Genomic DNA, 21,360 nt, shown 5'->3' with positions numbered 1-21,360 from the left:
CTTCTTCTTCTTCTTCTTCTTCTTCTTCTTCTTCTTCTTCTTCTTCTTCTTCCTGCCCAGCTGACTCGGTTGCCCCAGCCACTCTGGGTGGCTTCCAACTTCTATGAAAATATAATAAAATTTCCCTATACAGGGTTGCCTTGAGATGGCTTGGGGCTTGGATAACTCCGGTGAATACAGAGACATCCTACCATACCCCGCCCCAACATTTCTCCAATGAAAACAGGGATGTCCTAAAGAAAAAATGGGACATTCTGGGATCAAATCAGAAACCAGGATGGCTTCTGTAACTCTGGGACTGTCCCTGGAAAACAGGAACACTTGGAGGGTCTGTGATCAGAATTCATTCTAGACAGGCAAGTCACTCCAGATGTGTGAAGCGACACCAGTGAGGGATGTGATCTGGGAAGGGTATTGTAATGGCTTTAGGGGTTGCTTGTGCGTAAATAGCCGCCGCTCTGGGCTAGGTTGGCTGGTTAAACCATTTCTCGCTGGACAGCCATCCACTCCGTGGCTGTTCAGTCGCTGGCAGAATCCGTCAGTGGGCGTTTCTTAAACCTTTTCCAACATAAAAGTTGTTTGACGCCCAGTCTCCTCCTACTCTCCCTGTGCGGAAGTCTTCTGCGCAGGGAGGGCGTGGGTAGCGGAGGACCTGTGCTCTCCCCGCTGGTGTCCAGTGAAGAGTCCCGGAGCCTGCTCTCTGCTTCCCCCATTGGCCCCCCTCTATCCCTGGTGTAGCGCTGATTTTCTTCCCCAACAGGAGACTTGCCTCTCTCCCTGCTTGGCCCCTCTCCAGCATCGTTGTGGGGCCTCGCCTCCTCCTCTAGTTCCGATGGCAGTTCCCTGACAGGTATGGTGTCCCAAGGGCCAAATAGAGTTCTGAAGGGCCACATTTGACCCGAGAGTTTCCCTACCCCTGCTGTACTGATTCCTGATTCACAGAAGAAAAGCTAGAGGCTTCTCAAAAGCACGGTTCAGGTGTTTCAGAACAGAACACACACAGTGTGAGAGAGGGAGAGAGTGTTTATGAATTGATGGGTACTTCTGCTTGCACCAATACATAGTTTCTTCAGATGTGCGACTCCTAATATACTTGTATAATAATTAAGTCTTAAGATTTGACGCAAGGCAAATAATTAGATTCATCTTTAAACACCCTCCTCCTAATGCGGGGGCCATGTTCACCAAGTGTAAATTATCCCAAAGGACTTTAAAAAAAGAAAAAAAGAGATGAAGTTGTTTTTTCCAAGATCTTTCTTCCCAGGCATGACCAACTTTTATTATTGTTATTATTGAACCAAAGTTCTCTTAGGAAAACTCTCCAAAGCTGATTACCTGTCCCCAGAGCCACCCATTTCTCCTTTGAGATATTTTCCCCCCTCCTTAACATCAGGGGCTCCACTGAAACATATGAATTAAAGTGGAAATTGAAAGTATTCAAACATAAATTAATTTATACCCAAAGGGTTATTCGTGCCAACTAGCAATAAATATTCTGGACCTCCCCCCCCCACCTTTTCTTAAAGGTAATTTGGATGAATACAGGCTGGCAGGGGGAAGAAAGCAATCAAGGGGAAGAAAGAGGCATGCGTGCGCTATAAAGCATCAGATAGAGGAAAGATAGAGTCAGAGAGATTAGAGGGGAATTAAAAGGAAGAAGGGACTGAGAGAGACACAAGGCTTGCCTTTTAATGGCTCAACAGATAAATTTGTTATCTCAACTTCTTGTCAGCTGGGGAAGCGCCAGCTTAAATTCTATCCAAGCCACAAGTGTCAATTTAAAGCCCAAAGCTGGAATCATCATGACATTTTGGCTGATGAAGGTCCTATATGGTCCATTTGAGGGGGAGAAACGGTGGCCTTGGACCTGCTGCGTCCCCTTGACAAGCTCTGCAGCAGGTCGCCCATTTAACAGATCTAGACGGGCAATGACTTGGGCAGAGCCATACTGAGTGTTCATGGAAGGGATGGCATGACCTTATCTCAGAGTTGAAACAAGAATTAAGGATGTTCCTTGGATGTTCCTTGGAACATCAAATGAGCCACGTTCAGTGCAGATGAGAACAGAAAATTAACTCACTCCATTTGATGTACCTCACTTGTGTGGCGTTATGGGATCAGACTTCATTGCATTTCTCCGCAAAGGTAGGCACTTGGCTTCTGTTTCCATCCTGAATGCTAAGCGAACTGTGAAGTCTTAAGTAACTTTGTTTGCTTATTATCTGCTCTGGCTTTTTCTCTAAACTGCAATTCTGAATATCAACAGAGATTGCCTTCTTAACAGAAAGGCATGAAGCCCATAACTATTTTGACTACGTGGGAAGCTGCCTCATAACCAGGCCTGTCTTACCCATAGGCGCTAGGGGTGCGGGGCACCTGGGCGCCAGGCTCTCAGAGGCGCCAGGCCAAGAGTCCGGGGCCTGAGAGTTGAGTCCAGGGAAGAGTCCGTCTGTGGGTCAGAAGAAGAAGAAGAGTTTGGATTTGATATCCCGCTTTATCACTACCCGAAGTAGTCTCAAAGCGGCTAACAATCTCCTTTCCCTTCCTCCCCCACAACAAACACTCTGTGAGGTGAGTGGGGCTGAGAGACTTCAAAGAAGTGTGACTAGCCCAACGTCACCCAGCAGCTGCATGTGGAGGAGCGGGGAAGCAAACCCGGTTCACCAGATTACAAGTCTACCGCTCTTAACCACTACACCACACTGGCTCTCTCGGAGCGCCATGGCGGGTGGCTCTATGCCATGAATTTGGGGGTGACCAAGCCAGCGAGATGCTGAGGCGACCGGCCGGCTCTGCCCTCTTACGCACCTGGGACTGGGCAACCTTGGGGAGGGGGTGTCGGATGGATCTTTGAACCCTGCACTACATATGCTTAAGACAGCCCTGCTCATATCACGTCGTGCCTTACGTCCATCGAGCTACGCAACACATAGTTCAATTATGGAACTTGTTCCCAAAGGAGGCAGTGATGGCTACCAGGATGGCTGAGGTATGGCCCCACAGTTGGAGGCAGCAATGCGTCTGAATACCACTTGCTGGACACCACAGAAGGGGAGAGTGCCCTTGTGGTCGCATCCTGCTTGCAGTTTCTCCACAGGCACTTGGTTGGCCACTGTGAGAACAGGATGCTGGATGAGATGGGCCACTGGTTTGACCCACCAAGTGTCTTCTTCTGTCCTTACATAAACCTTTATTTTATTAAATAAATATTAGGCCGCTTGTCTGAGGAAATGCCCATTCAAAGTGGATTACTATTCAAAACAATGGGTGGTATTCAACTATGTTTTACTGAGAGGAAACTTGCTGAAATTAATGGCCCTAAGTTGGTCATGTTCATTAAGTTCAGTGGGTTTGCTCTAAGTAAAACTTACTTGAATAACACTTGTACCTTTTTTTAAAAAAAGTTGACTAGTGTTTCATTTCTCCGCCCCTCAAACAAAGCCAAACTATTGTGTCAAGCGGTGACCTAGAAGGAGAAGGAGGGTATTTCTGAGAACAAAATTCACGATTCGGAATAGACAGGAGACATTCTTTTGAGTGTTTTGGCATGAAGAAAAACCTGCTGTTGCATACTTTTGAATATATGAAATGGGGGGGGGAATAATTTCAATTCATATCAGGATTCCTCTTCTTAAAAAAAAAAAAAAAGGAAGGAGCGAAAAGGAACGACACAACAGTGAAATTTTGGGTCTCGACTACTTGGCCATGTCTGATTAATTAAGCTCAAGGCTTTTCTGATACTCCCCACAGATTTTGTCCCTGCCTTTGATTAATTTAATTAAGGATTTTCCAGCCTTGGCTCCCCCACGGGGCGTTGCGTGGAAGATGCTAAATACAACTTTTTGAGAAAGTTGGAGGGGAAGGGAGGGAGAAGGCTGGGAAACACAAGTGATGATAAAAAAATTTTTTGCACTAGATTATATTTACAAAGACTTTCTGAATAACCTCCTGAGGTGGGGCTCTGTGAGTGATCCTCCAAACAGCACCATTCCTCTTCGCCACCCCCTGTAAAAGACATTTTGAAACACTCATCTTTTCATCTTTGTAAACAATTGAGACGGCCTAGTAGAGATAAATGAAAATCACAGTTTTTATGAATGGGCACACACAGGTACTTGGCTGATTTAGCCAATGGTCCCTCTAATTCTGTGTCATTTATTTAATATTATTTATATGTTGCATTTATATCCCACTTTGCCCTGCTCCTCCCCCCAAATCCTCAAGGTTGCAGGCTTTTCAAAGGCAACTGGTTGGCCACTGTGTGAGCGAGTGCTAGACTGAATGAGTCTTTGTGTGTGAAGACCCCCCAAACCACCCCCAAATAAAGACACAATAGACACAGATTTTTGTTTAAGGTTTTTCCATTAAATGTTGGGCACAACTTTATTGATTGCAGCATATGAGTAGTTGCTTAGGCATTGGTTCCAGACTACCTGAACCTGCACGGTGGCAGGAACAGGGCTGACACTGGGCACCACCATATGTCAGTAAGGGAAAGCATCCTGGGGGAGCGATAACTTCTTTGATCTCACAGCTCACCCCAGATGCTCCCAGGGGCTCTGGCGTGGCCCTAGCCCCTTGACAGGGTTCGGACAAAAACAAGGCGAGCCCCTGGATTCCTTTAACGGAATTCCATAGCAGGAATGGAGGGGCAGGCATAGCCAACCACGTCCCCTCCTCAAAACATTGAACCAAATGCCTAACCGCCAAACTTACAAAGTTGTGACGATTTGCTACACGGTAGGCAAAAACCAAGTGGCACCAGCCAATCAGCCCGATGGCAAAATTCCTACTGGTCCCCTGCTCCAAAACAGATGACCCCTGGACAGGCATAGAAATGCCATAAGAACAACCCTAAATATAGGGAGAGGAGGGTGGGTGATCCGCTGCACGTTGCAAGAAAGTAAAACTCTCCAGCGACATGCAGCAGCTTAAGTAGCCCCTCAGCAGCCAATAGCCAACCCAACTGTCCAAATTTCTATTCCAGCAACAGAGGCACAACCAATGGGGTGTTGTGGCCATCCAAATGGTCCTGCCCCACAACAGGGAGGCAGTTTCTGGTGATCTCACCGCAACACGTGCCCTCCATGATGGAGGACCCGACTTGGACTCATCCAACAGGGTTCTTCATACATTCTTATGTCCTCAAGTCAAGGTCCAAAGGCACCTGAGAAAAGTGAGGGAAGTATAAAAGTATTTCCATTAGGATGCACACGATATAGACAAATATATGTCATCTTAGCAGCTGTTCATCCTTTACCCAACCACCTTCTGCTACCCAAGCATTTCTCTCATCCAACCATAGTAATTAAAGTACAGCTTACTCAATTCATTTTCTTTTTACTGTACGTGCAGAACCTTCCTTCTACCTTTTATAAAGTTGTTTTCCACTGTAGCATTCAGCCATTAAGTTCCTCTTTAACTAGTTCTCACCAGTCTTGTGGTTAGGCCATATTTTTGTGTATATTACACTGGCCTCATTTAATAATGGACCTAACAATAATCAGGCATTATGAGGCTTCTGAACTCTTTACCTACCTGTTCCTTTGCCTTTAAATACTTACTCATGTCCTCTCTCTCTCTCTGTGTGTGTGTGTGTGTGTGCATTGAGGATGGCAGATCCATGTTCAAAACACAGAAAACAGATTCCCATCACATCTCGATAGCCCTGACAATCAGAACAACTGATTGTGCAAAGAGGCCTGCTGTTAGGTAATTATCAACAGTGGCTGAATGAGCCTTAACTTTACAAAAAACTAGCCGTTCCCCTCTAGCAACAGCCAGCTGGTTTGCAGACACCAGAAGTCCTGTTGACGCAGTCGATGTGGTGCGCAGCAGATCCTGGAGAAAGAGAGAAACTGTCATTGCTGGGCTCATAATAAAATTTAAGTGATCAGCCCCATAATTTCTCTTATTAGCTTTAGCCTGGATAGAAAAGGTCAATGCCCTGGCAAGCAATGATTTGCAAATAACAGGTGCAGCCATTTTCCATTATGCCCCCATGGGATAGGGCTCTGTCACTTTTATTTACTGAATTAATCCACCAAAGTCCAGCAGGAGAACAACAGTCAAATGGCCATTAATTGTAGTTTGATGTGCAGATGAAACAAATGTCCAAAGGGACCATAAACCTTTGTTCTTTTAGCCTCCTCTGGCTCCCCACGCTGGGATTATCAGTAAATCACTCAGCACTTCATCTGCTTATTAAAAATTTACCCTGCTGATCATCCCAGGTGACTTCCAACCAATCCGTTCATTTGTTGTTTGCTCCTCGGCATTCCCCTTTAAGGCAATCCATCATTTAATATGGTGGCATCCATTAAGAAATTGACAAAGCTCAAATTGAAGAGAGGGGGTGCTTAATAGTGCCCCAGGAGTAATAAAAAAGGTGCTACTGATGAAAACAAATGTTGAATTTGAAATATAATGAATCATAGAACCATAGAATTGCAGAACTGTAAGGAACCCAAGGGTCATCGAGTACCAGCAAGGCAGGTATCTCAGCTGATGGCCAACCAACCTCTGCTTAAAAACCTCCAAGGAAGGAGAGCCCATCATCTCTCATGGGAATCCATTCCACTGTTCAACAGCTCCAACCATCAGAAAGTTCTTCCTGTTGTTTAGCCAGAATATCCTTTCCTGTAACTTGAATCTATTGGTTCAGATCCTACCCTAGATGAGCCTTGGGAACTCTTCCAACTCTACAGTTCTATGATTCTATGAACAGAGAACATTTTTGTGTTTTAGACTCAAATGCTGTTGCGCCTATGGGAGAAGCATTCTTGGAATGTGAATCATCTGCTCTCCTTCCATCTAGATGCAGGTTGCATATATGTGTGTAAATAAACCATTTATCAGAAAGACACCACAGTCTCTGCTGTGCCTTATTGTGCAAAAGGAAACACAGACCCTGGGTAAAGCACGCCTGAAACCCCTGGAATCTTGCACTGCTCATGGAGATTGGTGTGTATGTTGAAACCATCTAAATCAAAACAAAAAATTTTTTTCCCTTCCAGTAGCACCTTAAAGACCAACTAAGTTAGTTCTTGGTATGAGCTTTCGTGTGCATGCACACTTCTTCAGATACACTGAAACAGAAGTTGCCAGATCCTTCTATATAGTGAGAAGGTGGGGAGGGGTATTACTCAGAAGGGTGGTGGGAATGGGTGATTGGCAGATAGCTGTGATGAGCCTGTTGACGACTCTTAACGACTGCAATAGGTCTTACAGGAAAAAGCAAGGGGTGAGAAGGTGAAAAATGGCTTTGTCATGTATAATGAGATAAGAATCCAATGTCTTTGTTCAGACCAGGTCTCTCCATGGTTTTAAGTTTGGTAATGAGTTGCAATTATCTGCATCTAAATCAAGAGAGGCTGTGCAGGTTTAAGCTAGGGTTGCCAGGATAAGGCTGTTGAGCTTTTTTTCTTTTTTTTTACAAAAATGTCAAAAAAGAAGAAGCAATTTTTCAATTGACTAAGATCCAGGACAAAGCACCACCATTTGGAAATTTTCCTGGGACGTCAGTTCCACCCTAGGAATCCTGGTAATGTCCAGGAAAATCCAGATAAAATTCAGGAATGCAGGTTTCCCATAGGCATCTGGTTGGCCAGATCCAGCAGGTTCTTTTTATGTTCACTAAGTCTTCAAGGTAAGCATACACGAGACTGCTGCATCCACTTTTAACATTTCACAATGAAAATAGGGACATCCCTGGATAGGCCTGGTAGACAGAGTCAAGACAATCTAGACCAGAGGCGGCCAACTCCTGAGAGACTGCAATCTACTTTCAGAATTAAAATCTGGCAATGATCTACCCCCATTTTGGGAGGAGGAAAGCCCCGCTTTTATACAAATACTTTCGTAGGAAGGAAGTACCATGGGGGGGGGGGGATTAAAGGAAAGAGTCAAAAGGAAAAGGTCACTCACAATAATATCACTTTGAATGAAAACAACCACAGAGAGAAAGCTCCGTCTTCCCTTCCACAACAATGGGGGGCGGAGCGGGGTAGGAGTCAGTTTCAACAATGCTGAGGAAAGGGGGCCAGAGATCGACCCACGATTTACCAAAACCTCGCAGGGATCTACCAGTATATCACGATTGACCTGTTGGATATCCCTGGTCTAGACTATACATCCAGTGGAAAAACCAACTATACCACAACTTCAGATAGATGCCCAAAAGAACAACGGGTTTTAGTGTAACATGGTGCAGGATAATATTCAACTTTATGTTCCCCATCTGCCACTTCAGAAGAAGGATTTGCAGATTTGAAATGCAAATTAAATTTGATTTGGAATATGTTTTTAGGAGTTGGCGACGGCTGTATATATTGTGCAAGCTCAAGTGTTCCTTCCTCATTTGTTATTGTAAATATGGTGAATAAAAATAGGCAATCACATTTTCGTCTACTAAAAAGATAAAGAAAAAAACGTGACCCCAGCACACAGGCTACAAGACATGGACTACACAAGGCCAGCTCAGGGTGTTTTGCTTTCTGAAATGAAGGATAAGATTCTCCCACCCCTCGTCCCATGTACTGAAGCCAACTAGACTAGTAGGTGAATTGTACTTCAACTCCCATGATGGGAGAAATACACACCACAAACAATAAAGATTTGGCCTGATTTTATCCCATCACTGTTGTACAGTCTGGTTATTTTGCTGCTCTCATGGGTCACATAATGCGCCTGCCTGGGCAAAGAACCTGACTTATTTCCATAGACATACAACCTTCACTGACAAGTGAGCATCTCAGGACTTCTCTACAGATTGAGACCCACCCCTGCCGCACCTGGAAGTGGAAAATGCAGCTGAATGGAGCACAGCTGTGGGCAGCCTGAGGAAATACCACCCACCTTGGGCCTGTTCATAAAAAGCAAGTCTAGAATGAGAAATTAGGGTGTCCGCTGTTTCCAGGAACTCTTCTTGTTGTTAGACTTTTGTGGCTGGGCTCAGAGTTTATTTGGACGCTGGGTGAGAACCCAGAGGCAGAAAGGGATGCAGTGCCAGAAGGAAAATGAATTGATTGTCATTTTGATATATTAGTAACTTTGTATTACTGTAATATTCTTATATGCAACTCCATATTTTTGTAATGTTTCATTTAAGTTGCCTGCTGTTGCTTCATTTCTTTTTTTGTACGCTGCTTAGAGATATTTTTAATATATTAAGTGGTATAGAAATTAAATACCGTATTTTTCGCTCTATAGGACGCACCTTTTCCCTTCCAAAAATGAAGGGAAAATGTGTGTGCGTCCTATGGGGCGAGTGCAGGCTCATTGGCTTCAGCGATAGCAAAGCGAAGCCTCCAAAGCGCAGAGGGAGTGCTTCCTCCACGGTCTGGAGGCTTTGCGTTGCTTTCGCTGAAGCCTGGAGAGCGAGAGGGGTCAGTGCGCACCGACCCCTCTTGCTCTCCAGGCTTCGGGGATAGCCACCTGAAGCCTTTGGAGTGCAGCGGGAACTCGTGCTGTGCTCCAAAGGTTTTGGGTACTTTTGCTGAAGCCGGGAGAGCAAGACTCTCCTGGCTTCAGCAGAGAGGGAGAGCTGCGCAGCGCCTCTTCAGTGAAGCTGGAGGAGAAATGGAAGGGGCTCCGTTTCTCCTGCTGCTTCGCTGAAGGGGCGCTGAGCAGAAAGGGGGAGATTATTTTTTTCTTGTTCTCCCGCTCTAAAACAAGGTGGGTCCTATGGTTGGGTGCGTCCTATAGAGCGAAAAATACGGTAATCAGTAATAATCAGTAATCAAGAGCAATAGACTAGCCTAGGGAAGCACAGCACTTTGTCCTGCAAAAGGGGAGCATAGGAATCCACTGTATATAAAGTTGAAGAATTGGTCCCCCTAGCTCAGTACTGTCTACACTGGCTGGCAGCAGCTCTGCAGGATTTCAGGTGGGAATCTCTCCCAGCTTCACTGGGAGATGTCGTGGATTGAACCAGGGAACTTTTTGCATGCAAAGCAGATGCTCGACTGCTGAGCTATGACCCTTTCCTGGAATGCACAGAGGTCCTCAGCCATAACTGCTCTCCCTGTTCCTCTCCCACACCCGGCACCTGCTGGGATGTGCTTGCATTTAAAATAGCGTACCAAAATGGTCGGGACATGGGTGGTGCTGTGGTCTAAACCACTGAGCCTCTTGGGCTTGCCGATCGGAAGGTTGGCAGTTTGAATCCCCGCAACGGGGTGAGCTCCCGTTGCTCGGTCCCAGCTCCTGCCAACCTAGCAGTTCGAAAGCACACCCCAAAAGTGCAAGTCAATATGTAAATACGGTATTTTTCGCTCCATAAGGCGCACCTGACCATAAGGCGCACATAGTTTTTAGACGGAGAATTTAAGAAAAAAAATATTATTTAAAGGGAGCGCTGAGCAGAGCCTGAATGCATCCCAGGCTCTGCTCAGCGCTCCCTTTTATGAGCCGTGTGGAGCGTGTGTTCCCAAGGAGGGAGAAGCCCCCAAGAGCCACACACACACACACTGTGGCTCTTTAAAGGGAGCACAGCTCTTGGGGGCTTTTGCGGGAGGTGGGGGAAGTGAGAGAGCCTTGCTCTTTCACTTCCCCCACCTCCCGCAAGAGCCGCACGCTATTTAAAGGGAGCGCGGAAATCCCTGGGGTAGCCACGCTCTGTCCCTTCCCCCACCTCCCGCAAAAGCCAGGGATAGCCGTGCGAAGCCTTCACAGGGCAGCGGGATGAAGGCTCCCCGCTGCCCTGCGGAGGCTTCGCAGGCTACCCCAGAGCTGCTCAGGTCCCCCCCCCCCCAGCCCCAGGGACCACACATTTGCTCCATAAGACGCACAGACATTTCCCCTTAGTTTTCAAGAGGAAAAAAGTGTGTCTTATGGATTGAAAAATACGGTAGGTACCGCTCCGGCAGGAAGGTAAACAGCGTTTCCGTGCGCTGCTTGGGTTTTGCCAGAAGCAGCTTAGTCATGCTGGCCACATGACCCGGAAGCTGTACGCCGGCTCCCTCGGCCAATAAAGCGAGATGAGCACTGCAACCCCAGAGTTGGTCACGACTGGACCTAATGGTCAGGGGTGCCTTTACCTTTACAACACTGAGATTAAGGACTGGGAGGAAGGTGACGGACAGGGCCACCCCCAAGTAAGAAGGCAGGCAGGTGGGGGAAACTGACCTGTAGTCTAAACCACTGGGCCCAGGGCTTGCCGATCGGAACGTCAGCGGTTCAAATCCCCATGATGGGGTGAGCTCCCATGCTGGCCACATAACCCGGAAAAACTGTCTGCAGACAAACATTGGCTCCCTAGGCCAGTAAAGCGAGATGAGTGCCGCAACCCCAGAGTCGTTTGCAACTGGACTTTAACTGTCAGGGGTCCCTTTACCCTTTACCTCTTCGGTGGTACCTGCTCTGAGGCATAAACATTCAGAATTAATTTGCAAGATTTGCATGCAAGGCACTTCTCCGTATTTTGCCACTAAAGTCTGTGCAGAGAAGCGGCAAGGAGAACACTTGGTATCAAGTGTCAGACTATGCTTGAGGCTTTGTAATGAATTAGGGAAATGTACATACCTGATTTATTTATTTATTTATTTTAAATAGTCTTTCAAGCCCAGTCTTCATGACACCAGAAGCCCTTTGAAGTTTTGGCTTATCTGCTTTCTTAAAACAACTCCGGAAATCAATCTTAACTTATTTATGATCATTTTCATGATTATTTCATTCTTAACTTATGTCCCATCACAGCTCCCCTTGATGGTTCCTTGACACAAGCGCAAGATCTGCCCCGTGCAACTTTCAACAGAGGAGCCAGGCACACACAAGGAAAAGTTATGGGATGCCAGCAACTTCATCTCTTGGGCATCCTTTGTGGTTTTTCAGAACTGGTGCTGTATTAAGAAGAGAGGCATTGAGGTTTTTTGAATGCTCAGATCATGGGGAAGAGTACTGTCAAGCTTTGATGCCGGAAATCCTTCTGTCATTGTCAAATGTGCTTCATAAAAATTTCATATCAGAAACAATATTCTGATATATATTCATATCCTAGTGCTAAGGTTTTAAAGAAGGAATCCTTGGAGACTATTGATTAGGGATGAGGCATGTGGGTAGGGGAAGAGTTGCAGCTGACTGATAGAAGCTAGGCATTTTGCTATAGCTGAAATAATATGCTGTATTTTAAAGCTTTCTTTCATTTTTGAAAAAAAACTTCAGCAGAATTCTTGTTTTCTTTCTGAGCGCAACTGTGATTTCTGAGAGATCTCAATTTTTAAAAAAATATAGCTTGAAGTGATTTCACAAGGAAAATGCCAGCCATGAAAATAACAGCACCATTTCATATATAAAAACTTTTAAAAATAAATAAATAAATAAATAAATAAATAAATAAATAAATACCCTCATATGTAGAAACAATTTCTTCCAAATGTGGCACAGATACAGAGTGTGTTAAACATACCCACTTAAAAGGTTTGCTGAAAAATCAAGGTCTTCCATAGGCTCAAAAAAGACAATCAAGATGACACCTTCCCCTGGGGCGAAGGGAATTTGAAAGGTTAGGTGCCACCATACTGAAGGCCCTGTTATTAAAATGTATGGAATGGAACTCCTGATGAGATGGCGGTGAGTCTAGTGATCCAGGGGCAGAGGAAGGGGAGGTGGTGGGAGCGGTCTGCCCCAGGTGTCACCACTGAAGGGAGTGACAAAATGCTGGGTGGCACTCACCGCAGGGCCTGCAGTGCGCCCGAGCCATACGTCTCTCCTGGGAGTGACATGGTGGCTTGGGGGTGCGCAGGCTTTCCACTGCCCCAAATGGTCCGCCAGCTGCCTCCCCTTCAGCTGTAGGGTGGGTGAATGGGAGGAGGCAGGTAGACTCCTCTGAGGCCCCACAGAGCATCCTGCCCCAGCTGGCCCCACCCCTGGGTGCAGGGCACGCACGCCACCCCAGGCGCCTGATCGGCTTGCTCCACTGCTGCAGTGATCAAGTGAGTATATAAGGAGTGAGATGAACTTTCAGGTGTCCTGTTCCCAGAACAGGGGTGTACTGGCCCCGGGGGTAACCTGAGAAATGTGGTCCAGGTCCGGTCCAAAATCCAAAGGTTCTGCTAGGAGTCAGTCCAATGGGGCCGAGGCAGGACGTAAGGCAGGAAACCAGATAAGAACAGGTACAGGGTCTCAGGCAGGATCTAGCATCCTGCAATGTTGCTCCCACAACCTGGGGCGAGGTCTGACAGCCTTTTATCTTTGTCAGGGTAACGGGCAGTCCTGATCCCCCGGTGACTCACCTCCCTGTTTCGCCCAAAGACGAGCACTCCTCCTGAGAGTACCCAGGTCTCTCCTTCTCTCAGACCTTAGTCTCTGCAGCTCGGGAGATGTCGGTGGGTTACTAGACCCAGGGGCTGCCTCAGCGTTCCCTGACCCAACCAGTAGTGGACCAGCTGAAGGCAACGAGGGAATTCCCGCATCTGGAGCCAGGGCAGGCTCAGGCCCCTGACTCGGCCCAGCTGGTGCTTGTTGCAGGGGAACCTGTGCAGACTGGGACTCTTCAGGATCAAGCCCCAGACTTGGTTCAGATGATGCCTGATGCAAAGGATCCGGTGCGGACTGAGTCTCCTCTGGTTCCGAGTCTGAGCCCGAGTCCCAGGCCATCAAAAGGGGTTCACATCTTATCCCTGCCCCCCAAACTGCTGCTGGGAATCACAAATAGGAGGATCCTCTTGACCACAGGACCCCGATGTTCTTCACTACCATCATTTTATTCGCATGCTACCTTTCCACAGTTCACTGAAAACTATGCTCAAGTCGGCTTACAACATGAAAAGATTTACCTAATTGAAAACATAGCAAAGGTAGTCATAAACAAAACACTTCAAAAAGAACACAACCAAATTGACTATAACTTCAAGGCATGCCACATTTCCTCAGTCTTGGCAACATGTTCCATGATCTCGAATTGGGCCCAGAATCAAATGGACAGCAAAAATGGCATGCGGCCGAGGTAATATGTTCCTGCTGTGCTGCCCTATTGTGACTAGGTGGCAGGCTGCAACATTTTGTAGAATTCTTTGGTGGAGTGAATACTCCTTTAAGGAGATTGGATCTCTGGTTTTTGTTTTTGTCCTGTTCTGCAACTTGCTTCCAAATCATACACAAAAGGAAAAGCACCACATTCGCGAAACATCTTCCCCCCACCCACCCACCTCTCTTTGTAAATAAGTGCATGCATTTGCAGGTCAATAAGGTAATTGAGTGAAGAAAGGAGGGGAGAGAAGTTGTGAATAACTGAAATTGATTTTTACGCATAGCTCTGTGGAGAGACATTAACTACTTATGAGCTCACGAGGCCCGTGTTAGCTGTTAGCATTATTAGCGATCTGGTCATGTTTATTTCTGGGCACACAAAACTCTTCCAACATTTGTATCCTGAATTGATGGTCATAGCTATGATAAATATCATTGACTTCTTTTGATCCTCTTATATTTTTGGATCTTGGTAGGAGGCTGGATTTACAGGATCGTAGGACCAGCTCACATGCCTACCAGGCCAGTGTGTGTTCTTCTTCCTGACTCTCAGAAGCCAGTGTGGTTCATAACTTCCTTAACACAAAGTGCTTCATGGATTTTCCATTGAGGATCCATTTCTGCAGATGCAAGAATTTGTGCGACTTCCCCTATGAAAAAGGGAACCCCTTGCTGACTCAAAATCTAGATCCTCACATGATTATTTCACTGCTTGCGCTGTGGTCTAAACCACTGGGCCTCTTGGGATTGCGAATCAGAAGGTCAGCAGTTTGAATCCACATAACAGAGTGAGCTCCCATTGCTTTGTCCCAGCTCCTGCCAACCTAGGAGTTTAAAAACATACCAGCACAAGTAGATAAATAGGTACTGTTGCGGTGGGAAGGTAAACGGAGTTTCTATGCGCTCTGGTTTCCATCACAGTGTCCCGTTGCACCAGAAGTGGTTTAGTCATGCTGGCCACATGAGCCAGAAAGCTGTCTGTGGACAAACGCTGGCTCCCTCAGCCTGAAAGCGGAAATAAGCGCCACACCCCATAGTCGAATAATTTTGCTGGACTTAACTGTCCAAGTGTCCTTTACCTTTTTTTTTTTACCTTACACATCCTCAGCATGCAAAGGACTTGTTTTTTCTTTCTCTTTTTGTCAAAGCACACTCTTGAACTGAATGCAACCAAGGAACAAACCACAATTACCACTGATTAACCACTGTCATTAACAACAACACATTTAAAATGAGATCATCCTCTTCAACCAATTACCTCTGTTTGAACTCTTATTTTGTGTAGAACAGCGTTGAGGAAACTGTTTCAGCCTGAGGGTTGCATTCTGTTAAGGACATGACTTTCCAGGGACCGCATACAAGGGTGGACATGGCAAAAGTGGGCGTGGCCAAACCCAAGCTGCATCCACATGGCAGTTTATTCCATTTCCCTGACATTTCCCTAACTGTTAATTTCTGCATTATGTTTGAGCTTTCACGTGATGTGGAAGCCACTTCCATAAATCTAATGGAATGTGGCATATGTCTAGTGCTCATTTCTGGATTGTTTCATTCCAGAAAAAGAAAAAGAAAACCATTGGCAGTCCCCTTGACCCAGAAATTTGTAGAGTGTAGAAATTTGGAGGAATATACCAGCATGCAGTTCTCCCCTGTGGTTTCATGGGGCAATCATGGGGAAACAGAAGTCTGCAAGTGTGGAAAGGGGTGGTGGTGGTTAGCAACATTGTCTGGTAACATTCGTTGTCATGCCAGTTCACACCCATTGGTATGAATGAAACTTAGCACAAAACGACACAGGTACTGCAGTGTGAAAGGAACACTAGAAAACAAGACAGAAGCACTAGCATCATTTCCAGGAAAACTAACTCAACATTCCCCCTGTCTGAATGTACCCACAGATGACTCTCCATCCAGGTGAGCATGTGCTGTTATCACAGTTCTAGCCAGGTAAAGTTGTGAAGGCAGGGCAAACAGCAGAGCCAATGAGATGAATGGCCTGGATGTGTCATTTGGCCAGAGTCCTGAGAGCCCGACAGAGATATCCAGAGGACCACATTCAGTTCCCCAGCCTGCGTTTCTCACCCCTGGTATGAAACGTAAACATAAGTTCCATTCATTTCAGTGGGAAAAGGGCACAAGTTAATTCTTGTGGTTCATGGCCAATCAAGTGTTTTGTGTGTGTACATTGGGGCTAAGCTTCACCTTGAGAATGCACAGAGAAGCTTCGCCACCAATTCCAGAGAATGGCCAAAGGCTTGCTGATGACCTCAGAAGAATGGCAGCCTTTTGGCTGCAGACTCTGCTGATGTTCCCTGTGCTCCTCTGAGCCTCCTGCCCTCCAGGCAGCCTGGCTGTCTCATTTGTTTGATTCTGGTCAAGTTGTGTGCTAACAGACAGCTGCTCTGTTTTCAGCGTCTAATGAGTTTGATGATTTTGATCTGTCTCTCTTTGCCTGCTTTCTTTCTTTTTCTTTTTTAAAGAACATGGTACAGATTTATTAATCTCCACTGACTTCAAATTAGAGATATGCAAAACAAGAATGGAAATCTGCATTCAAATAGTCTTAATGCCGCCTTGATCACCCTGTTGCCCTCCAGAAGTTCTGGTCTTCAACTCACACCAGCCCAGAGGGCTCCAGGTTAGTGCCCTTAAGAGAATTCCTTTAGCATCCTACAAAATTATCAGATGTTTTGCCCAAAAAGGAACTTGCAAGTTAAAAATATAAGAAGAGCTGGATCTGGCCATTGACCCATCTAGTCCAGGATTCTGTTCACAGATGCCTCTAGGAAGCCCACAGGCAGGACCTGAGTACAAGATCACTCTCCCTTCCTGTGGTTTCCATCAACAGGGCTTTGGCCCTGTGTACCTGAAGGAGCATCTCCATCCCCATCATCCAGCCCAGAGATTCACCTCCAAGGACCTTCTAGTGGTTCCCTCACTGTGAGAAGTGAGGTTATGGGAAATCAGGCAGAGGGCCTTCTCAGTAGCCACACCCACCCTGTGAAAAGCCCTCCAAGCAGATGTCAAACAGATAAACAGCTATGTGATTTTTAACAGACATCTGAAGGCAGCCCGGTTCAGGGAAGTTTTTAGTTTTTGATATTGTATTGTGTTTTTACTATTTTTTTGTTGGGAGTCTTCTAGAGTGGCTGTGGCAACCTAGTCAGATAGGCAAAAAAAACAAACTAACAAACAAACAAATAAAATTCAGATGCAGAGCATAGCCATTAAGGTTGACAACCTGCTCACTCCAGGTCAAGTTTGGTGGCAGCCCTGCTTCCTAGTGTGGAAGCATTGTATAATATGGAGGCAGTGGAGCAAAATACTCACTCACTTGGGCTGCACTTTTAACCATATCTACTCAGAAGTAAGCCCCAATGTATCCAAATCTTTAAACAATAGAACAATAATGTTGGGTTTTTCAGGTATGTGTGTGAGACGTCTCACTTCCCCATTGCAGTAGTCAGAAGCTAGTGACTCCTCCTTCTCCTCCTATCCACAGGCAGCGAGGCACCCGTTTCCGTAGGGAGGGGCTTGAATTCGGAGGCAGAAAGACTCTCCCTCCAAATCCAAGCCCCTCCCCTGAAAGGGGTGCTTTGCTTGCTGGCTGCAGAGGGTGAAACTGAACTGCTTTTCTCTTGGAGTCAGCACCACTGCCGCCTGATGGCTTTTCTCATTGACATTGTGGGTGCCTGGCCCCCACGATTATATTATTGTGGGTGCCCAAGCACCAAGGGCCCCCTGGAGTTGGCTCCTGTGGTCTGAGTGGTGCCATTGTGTATGAGCCATGATGGGGTTCATGAATATGTCCAGAGGATTCAAAAATATTGTGGGTTCCTCGGGGTGACAATCCAATGTATACCAGATGAAATAAAAATCCTGAAATGGCTAGGAATCCTGCCTGTTACCTTGCGGCATTTCCTCTAGGTCATCCAGGTGCGACTTTTGAGGGCTATTGAACACTGGGATTTTCCCCTATTTATCACAATTACTGAAACACCTGTGCTGAACTTTGTTTGCCTTGTCTGCTAAATATATAAAGTTTGATGGGTATCCAAATGCTACCCTTGTTAAAAAGGAAAACAATGTGATGGTATTTGTTTATCTGATTTCTAAGAGAATTGGCTTGGGTCAGGGATGGCTTGGGCCTCCAGCCCAAGGATGGAGATGTGAGCCTCCATCCTTCTCTGTCTGGTCCCAGTACACACACTCTCCTGAGCTCCTTATCCTTCTTTCTCCCCCTTCTCCCTTCTCTCTTCTTCCTTCCCACCTTTTACCCCAGACCAGGACTCGGACATCTTACACAAATTTAAACAACACAGATGAAATATAAAAAGCTAGAAACATATAAGAATGAATGAATTTTATTATTTTGGTCACAGACCAGTTTGAGCCCACATACAATATCAAGGAAGTCATAAAACACATAAAACAGGGATACATTTGATTTTGCAATTAGGTATAACAGGGACAATACAGATATAACAACAATTAAAAATATATATAAATTAAAACTTAGTCACTAACATATAACCTAAAATTATCATTTAAAACCTTAATCATTATGATAGCACAGCTTGTTCCCTAAGTTTTAACATATAAGAGATCATTGTTAAAAAGTAATTAAACTCTAATAGAATTAACACAATGTAAATAATAATAATAATAATAATCTATTAAAATGCAGATAATAAAAACAACATAACACTGTCCCTTAAAGAAAATGTTCCCAAAGGTCTGTCGGAATGAAACAATCTTCACCTGCCGGCAGAAGGACCACAAGGAGGGAGCCAGTCTGGCTTTTCTAGGAGAGTTCCATAGTCCAGGAGCAGCCACCGAGAAGGCCCTCTCTCGTGTCCCCACCAAGTGTGCCTGTGAGGGTGGCAGGACTGAGAGAAGGGCCTCCCCCAAAGTCTCAGAGGCCGGGCAGGTTTGTATGGGTGAATCCATAGGATGAATCCATAGGGTGGTGCTGTGGTCTAAACTGAGACCACACTGAGCCTCTTGGGCTTGTTGATCAGAAGGTTGGCGGTTCAAATCCCTGTGATGGAGTGAGCTCTCGTTGCTCTGTCCCAGCTGCTGCCAACCTAGCAGTTCAAAAGCAGGCCAGTGCAAGTAGATAAATAGGTACTGCTGCAAAGGGAAGGTAAACAACATTTCTGTGTGCTCTGGTTTCCACCATGGTGTCCCATTACAGCAGAAGTGGTTTAATCATGTTGGTCACATGACCCGGAAAGCTCTCTGTGGACAAATGCCGTCTCCCTCATCCTGAAAGCAAGATGAGTGCCACAAACCCATAGTCGCCTTTGACTGGACCTAACCGTCCAGAGGTCCTTTACAATGTTTACAAAATGGGTGAATCCAGACCCTCATATAGCCTTGGCCCTATGCCATATTGGGCTTTATAGCACTTTGAATTATGCCCAGAAACAGGTAGTCCATTGAGCATGGTAGTCATATAACCAGTCCCACTCAATAGTCTCTCTGCAACTCTTTAGGCCAGCTGAAGTTTCTGAGCACTTTTCAAAGGCACCCCCACATAGAATGTGTTACAGTAGTCCCTTTTTGGGTGGTTCTTTGCTGGCTGAGATGTGCCCTTGAACTCTAATAATGCTTCTTGCCTGCTTGGATGGAGGGCAGAGAGGAATTCATCAGTGTTAGGAAACCAGCCTACTGTACAAAGGTAAAAATTACATTCATTGCTGTGCCCACTTTGGCTTCTGACACAACCCACCACTGACAGGTGGAAGGTTGTCTAAAGGGGAATGTGGGTCTCGAGCCAAAAGGGTTGTCAACTCCTGGCTTTGGCTCTTGTGAATCTGCTCCAAAAAGACGAAGCGATTTGAACTCCTTTGCTAAAGGGACATGAAAATGTCCCTGCCGTCTGCAGTAATTTTCAGATCCCCCTGAAAACTGCACTGACTTTGCAAGGTCTGCCAGCAACTTTGTAACACAATGAATTTCAGTTAGAGGGTCTGCACGCTGGTCAGAAATGATGAACACAGCCTGTAGACTGAACTATCAGTACAGGGGAAACAAACCTTCAACAAGATTCAGAAACCCAGATACCAGCCATAAATTTCACAAGACGGATAGTCATGCAGCCAGACTCTGGAATCTGTGCATGCAGAGCTTGTCCTGGTAAACTCAATTCTTCTCTTTGATCCCATTATGAGTTCAACGCACAACTCTGCCAATTCTTGGGTCCAGTTTATTACAGGCTTGCTGTCAGTTAGCCCTTCCTGCAAGTTCTCCTTCCCTAAGCAACTTTGCATTTCCAAATACTCAACGGTAGGGACACCTGGCTGGAAGCTGCAGGGGCTGTTGGTAGATTTCATCTGGTGGTGGGTGAATTTGTCCATACTGATTTCTGGCATGCATGCATTGCAAACTATAATGACATACCAGTGAGCGAGAGGGGCACAGCTAAGCTTGGAAGGAGAGTGGTGGATGCGACTTTATAAAAACAGTTTTCATAAAACAAAGCAAGCGAGCCAAATGTTTTTAGCATGTAATTGAAAAATTGTCCGGGCAATAAAGGATACGGAGCAAGGAGCAACGGCATGTAAATATTCCAATCAACACAAGCATAGGCGCTTCTTTCATCCAACAATAATGTCTGGATTGTTAAATCTCTGTCACAGGTACTTTATGTTCCTTTTCAAAGCTAGGCGTTTGGTCCTCTGTATCCAACACCAAAAAAGAAAAACACCAACCCATGAACTGGCGCTCTGGTTTGCATTCTCATCTTCCGTTCATCTGCTTCCTCCCGGTGAAATTGTAAGGGTTGCTGCATTTTATGTTGATGTAAAAGAAGGAATAAAATAAACATCAGAGTAGATGGTTGAAACTGGGGTAAACAATCCACAGAGCAATTCATGAGCATTCCTATCTGCTATTTCTTGCCTTCAGATTTTTCTGTTTATTATGCAAATATTGTTTATTATTTTAGGTACAGATAAAAAAAATCATAGAAATGGGCATGATATGGTCTTCTTTCACCCCCATTTTAAGTGCAGCAGTGCCTGGATCTACTCAGCCAAGGTGGAGCCAATGTATTTCCTCTACAAAAGACAGAAAAGTATGTGTGTAGAAACTAGTCACCTGTAAAAAGGTAAAAATTGGTCCACTTTTGCCTCTAGCTCCACCCACCACTATGTGGTGTGTCACACAAAAACCACATCCTGTGAAGATTGCATAGAAGGGAATGTGGCCCTTGTGCAGGGAAAGATTCTTCGCTCCTTTCATTAGAGTGAGCTGGAGGAGCCCAAAAGCAGGACCGGTGTTGGAAATTGGCCTGCAAGGAGGTTGATTGATGGAGCCTCAAGATCAGCATCACTGGAAGACCTGGGAGCAGAGAAACCAAACCGCTGTGCTGCTTCCCATCAATGG

Source organism: Podarcis filfolensis (genome assembly GCF_964270895.1).
Source record: "Podarcis filfolensis genome assembly, chromosome: 11".
NCBI lineage: Eukaryota > Metazoa > Chordata > Lepidosauria > Squamata > Lacertidae > Podarcis > Podarcis filfolensis.
The sequence above is the reverse complement of the archived record's forward strand: the minus strand, read 5'-3'. Positions refer to the sequence as shown.